Raw genomic sequence first — 5,729 nt, forward strand, 5'->3', positions numbered from 1 at the left:
TCTATGCAACAGCAATTCAAACTATGACCAAGGACACTTGCTGGAAGGAAAGGATATAAAAGAAAGAGAAGTTTGAACATTTTTTTTAAAGAACCGAAGCTTGCCTTTGAGAATAAGGTTTTACGACTTTATATCTTTTTTTAAAAAATTTAATTGTTATGAAAGTATTAATATGAGGGATCTTCCTGGAAAACTTGTTTGAGCTTGTCAAGTCAGAGAAATGGCGTAGCCTAGTCCCAGGAGGATCGTAGCTTCATAGCCATTTAAGAAAAAATTGTCAAAATTTGTGAACAGAGATGGCCGCCACTCCTAAGAGCTCTAGCGTGGTTTTGTGGTCCTTTCCACGTGGCCCTCTTGTATCTGAGCCTTGCACTGCTTCCTACTGTCTGGAGGTGGCTGAACTGCGAAGTCATGCTCACATCAGCAGAGTATCACAACGAGGCCATTTACCACGGAGTAAGATGTGATAATGGGACGTCTTTCTTACCTTTTGAGTCCCTGGGTATCTACATTATCTGTGGATTTAAATTGGGATTTTAAATCCTTTACTGACTCTGGAAATAAAAAAAAAAAGGAGTCTTTCTTACTTCTCTCTTGAAGAGTTTACTCAGTGCATCACTTTTAAGTGATAGTCAAGCAATCCAGAAATCAACTCTAAGAACAGGAAAATATGTTTCCACGCTCGTGGTTGAAAATCAGATCACAGTCTCAAGATCTGGCCTTGTTTTGGGGAAATTTTTCTGAGCCTAGAAATAAGTGGTTGCAAAATAATTGGGCCAGGTTCTACAAAGAGTCAGGTTCTGTGAAGCATATTTATTTACTTTTTGTAAGAAACTTAAAACTGAGAGTTGAAGACCAAGAATCCTTATCTCATCCTCGGTGTGCCTCAGTAAGCAGGGCAACCATGTCAAGTGTGTTGAGTTTTCTTTGGAGCTTTCAGCAGCCCTACCCATCCCGTCTACTTTAGATCATGCTCCTTCCTCCCCCACCACCTTTCAAATTACAGAGCTCCTTTGTGTCTTCTCCTACCCTCTCTCTTAAAGTAGCTTTAACTTAAGTCAATGTATTACCTCTTGGAGGGGTATTTAATGTAAGTTTTCTCTATGATTTTCTATGTAAAGTTTTAGGCCTTTTGAGACTATTAAAATTTTTTAATACTATTCCTATTATTTTATCTGTTTAAGATTTATTCATTTATTAGTGAGAGAGAAAGAGAGAGAGAGAGAGCACACACAAGCCAGGGAAAGGGCAGAGGGAGAGAATCTCAAGCAGATGCAGGGGCTCAATCTCACAACCCTGAGATCATGACCTGAGCCAAAACCAAGAGTTGGGTGCTCAACAGCCTGAGCCACCCAGGTGCCCCAATACTATTTGTATTTGTCAAGTGAGAACTGGTATTTCAGGGCTGGAGGGAATGGGTGGGGAGAGGGCCTTCCTGGTGCTCCTAAAACCACATCAGATTAGTAGCATTCTTCTTCCTCGACAAAAGGCTGTTTCCAGTGTTGAGACACTCCTGGGAATTAAGCCCACTGGATTTTTTAGTCCTAACTATGAATACAGCCCACAGAAGAGTCAATAAAGTATGTTCTGTGTGAGAAAAAGACCTTCCATTTCAGGAATGCCTGTTATGAGAAGTTTATTAACTTAAGTCACACCCTCTGTCTTGAGGAAGTCCCTGATAATTAGGTTTTAAATTAACTTCAGTCTTCAATTCAAACTATTGATGTTTATTCTTCACTTCCTGTTATCGTTACCCACATATATTTTCTGTAACACAGATCTATGTGGACAGTGATTCAGGAAGACCTGTACAAAGGAGGAAAGAGGTCACTCCAGTTTGCTGGTGCTAAAATCTTTAGGCCAGTTAGACTAAAAACATCATGAAGAAAAAAATATAGAAATAAAAGCACAGCATTGGTGGTTCAGTGGTAGAATTCTTGCCTGCTACTCGGGAGGCCCGGGTTCAATTCCTGGCCAACGCAGACACTTCGTTTTGGGGCGCCTGGGTGGCTCAGATGGTTGGGTGTCTGCCTCTGGCTCAGGTCATGATCCCAGCCTCCTGGGATCGAGCCCCGCATCGGGCTTCCTGCTCGGGAGGGTGTCTGCTTCTCCCTCACCCTCTCTGTCTCTCTCCCCAGCTTGTGCTCTCTCTCTCAAACAAATAAATAAAATCTTAAAAAAAAAAAAACAAAAGAAATGAAGATTATACGGAAAGATACAATAGATCATGTGAATAAAGTAAATATGTATAGGGCATATTCCTTCCGACAGCTCTCTCAGTCTGGCCAGACATTCAGAACAGCCCGTAAATAGGGACAATACAAGCACGAGTCAATGAGCTGTAAGACCTCAGCAAGAGAGAGAACTGTAGGAGGGTCCTCAGGGGAGTCTTCATGGGGAATAACACATTTGTAACAAATCTCAAGGGAAGGATAGCATGCAATGCAGAGAACTAAGAGAAAGAGTCGGACAAGTGTAGGAAACACCATGGCAGAAAGCAGAGGAATGACAAATTTGTGAGAAGATAGGCCTGCAGCATGGTGGCCATGCACAAAATCAGGAAGGCAGTGGGAAGAAGGAGAAGGATAAAAGTATGGGACTGAGGGTCCAGTCTCTGCCCCTGCCCTTTTGATAACTAGTCTGAGATCTAAAGAAGAGCTACCTCAGCTTTCTCATAAAATGAGCAGGTTTATTTGGAGAATCCCTATGCCCTTGCCACATGTTCACAAATCCTGTGGGTTGAAACTGAAGTGTACTATTTACAAGCTTAAAAATATTTTTCTTTCTTTTTTCTTTTTTCTTTTTTTTAAATCTTGGCACACCTTCCTGATCTCCTCCATACCTATTACAGTCCCTAATTGTGATTTATTTCCCATGCTGGATCAAGTCATTTCATAGCAATCAAACTTACAATATTGCTCTCAACCACATGCTTGAGGCAGGATTACAGGACTCCCTACAGAGGAGACCCAAGTAACCATCGGGGGAATCAAGGATGCCTGCAGACTATTGGGCCATGTAGCTCCTTTCCTCTCTGCCAATGCTTTTCAGACAAGTGATGGGTCCACCTGGTCTCCATATCCTCAAACTATAGTTTCATTCCTAATCCTCAGAATGGGCTTCTGCCACCACACATTTTACTAGAACCTATTATCAGAGATTTTTTTTTTTTTTTTTTTGTAACGTTCTAGTCACCATTCTATGTGAATTCTCTGCAACACTGTATGTTGTTGACATATGGCTCCAGGAAGGTGACATTCATGACTAAGAGCCAGATAAACACCTCCATTAGTCAGGACAGAGAGCCAAGAATCGTGAATTACCGGAACTGGTGAATATTTACTGATCAGCTCTGTACCCTCCAGGACTATAGAGAGGTACCCCCCCCCCCCCCCCCCTGGCCCTGGACACCAGATACATAGTATCTTTACAAAACACCAATTAATTCTCTGATTCTCTCACCAACTGGATGTCCAACAATTCAAATCAATTTCAACACTATCTGGGGTGACCATCAGACCTCATAGGTAAGGGCTCAGTCCCACAAGACTGCTCCCACCTCAGACACAAGTGGTAGTGGGGTGCCCAGGCTACTGTCATTCTGCCAGGCTGACCACAAAACCACGGGTTCCCACCACTTCCTCTAAGGTTTGATAATTCAATAGAGTGACTCACAGAATTCACAGAAGTGTTTTACTTACTATTACTGATTTATTATAGAGGATTCAACCCTAGAACAGCCAAAAGAAAGAGATGACCCTGGCAAGTATGGGGGTGAGGGAGGGCATAGAACTTCCATGTCCTTTTCAGACTCCCCCTCTGCTCAGCTCTTTGATTGATGTGTTCACCAACCAAGCTCTCCAAACTCCATTGTTCAGGAGTTTTTATGGAAGTTTCATTATGTAGCATGATTAATTAAATCATTGGTCACTAGTGATTGAATTCCATCTTCAGCCCCCTCTTCTCCCCAAAGATGGGCGGGGAAGGTGTTAAAATTTCCAAACTTCTGATCACAGCTTGGTCTTTCTGGTAACCGGTCCTCATCCAGAATCTAGGGGTCCCAGCCAGGAGACATCTCATTAGCACACAAAAAACACTGTTATCGTTCAGGGGATTTCAAAATTTTAGGAGATCTATGACAGGAACCAGGGACAAGATCAAATGTGAATTCTTATTATAACACACTCACCCTATCTAATATTATCTGGGCATGTCCTAATTCTACCTCCAGGCTCTTAAATCAGCACTTAACTGCTTTTGGCCCAGAAGTAAGCCCAGGATGACCCACGAGAAATGATATTGTTTATGGTGATCCCTCTGTCCAGGACTGTATTCATTAGCTACTTGAAACATGCAGAGGTGTAACATTAGCTAAGTTGGCATTTCTGAAAGACTGAGGATCAATCAAAAAAAGGAAAATTCTTCATCAAGAAGCCAGGTTGATTAGACAATGTTCATTCAGTCCTTCGCCCTCTGGTCATTTCACTCTCCACATTTCCTATAGATCTCACCTAGCAGCAAGGTTTCCACTGTGGAAATGATGCTCTCTCTGAAAAAGTTTCTCAAATCCATATTTCTAATCCTCTCCTCTGAACCCCAGGCTTCAACATCATCTGACAACTGTGTGTTATCTATTGAGAATTACAATATCATTTCCTTCTCCACACTCCAAAACGAAACATATCATCTCCCCCGAGATAAGATTCCTGCCAATTGCTTCTACTTTTTCCTTTTTTACAGTAGGACTACTATGATTCTCAACTTCTCAAATTCAAAATTTAGACACCGACTTTATTTTTTTTTTTATTTTAATTCCAGTTAGTGAACATACAGTGTAATATTAGTTTCAGGTGTACAATATAGAGACTCAACACATCCATACAACACCCAGTGCTCATCACAACAAGGGCACTCCTTAATTCCCATCACTTGTTTCCCCCATCCCCCCACCCATCTCCCCTCTGGTAACCATCAGTTTGTTCTCTAGAGTTAAGAGCCTGTTTCTTGATTCATCTGTCTCTCTAATTTTTTTCCCCTTTGCTTGTTTTGTTTCTTAAATTCCACGAGTGAAATCGTATGGTATTTGTTTTTCTCTGACTAACTTATTTCACTTAGCATAATACTCTAGCTCCATATATTGTTGTTGCAAATGGCAAGATTTCATTCTTTTTTATGGCTGAATAATATTCCATTACATATATACACACTACCTCTTCTTTATGCATTCGTCAGTTGATAGACACTTGGGCTGCTTCCATATCTTGGTTATTATAAATAATGCTGCCATAAACATAGTGACGCATATATCCCTTTGAATTAGTGTTTTTGTAGTCTTTGGGTAAATACCTAGTAGTGTGATTGCTGGATCATAAGGTAATTCTATTTCTAACCTTATGAGGAAACTGCATACTGTTTTCCACATTGGCTGTAGCAGTTTGCATTCCCATCAACAGTGCATAAGTGCAGTGGAAATCCTTTTCTTCCACATTCTTGCCAAAACCTGTTGTTCCTTGTGTTTTTGATTTTAGCCATTCTGACAGGTGTGAGATGATATCTCATTGTGGTTTTGATTTGCATTTTCCTGATGATAAGTGATGTTGAGCATTTTTTCATGTATCTTTTGGCCATCTGTATGTCTTCTTTGGAGAAATGTCTATTCATGTCTTCTGCCCATTTAAAAATTGGATTATTTGTTTTTGGGGTGTGAGTTTTAAAGTTCCTTACATATT

The 5,729-nt window shown here is 40.9% G+C and overlaps 1 non-coding gene across 1 annotated transcript; it reads left to right on the forward strand.

The window, feature by feature from the left end:
• Window positions 1-1,911: 1,911 nt before the first annotated feature.
• Window positions 1,912-1,982, forward strand: TRNAS-GCU. The gene has a single exon. It is a non-coding gene; the product is annotated as a tRNA-Ser (tRNA).
• The last annotated feature ends 3,747 nt before the right edge of the window (window positions 1,983-5,729 follow it).

This window comes from Phoca vitulina, unplaced genomic scaffold (assembly GCF_004348235.1).
Source record: "Phoca vitulina isolate PV1807 unplaced genomic scaffold, GSC_HSeal_1.0 scaffold31, whole genome shotgun sequence".
Taxonomy (NCBI): Eukaryota; Metazoa; Chordata; class Mammalia; order Carnivora; family Phocidae; genus Phoca; species Phoca vitulina.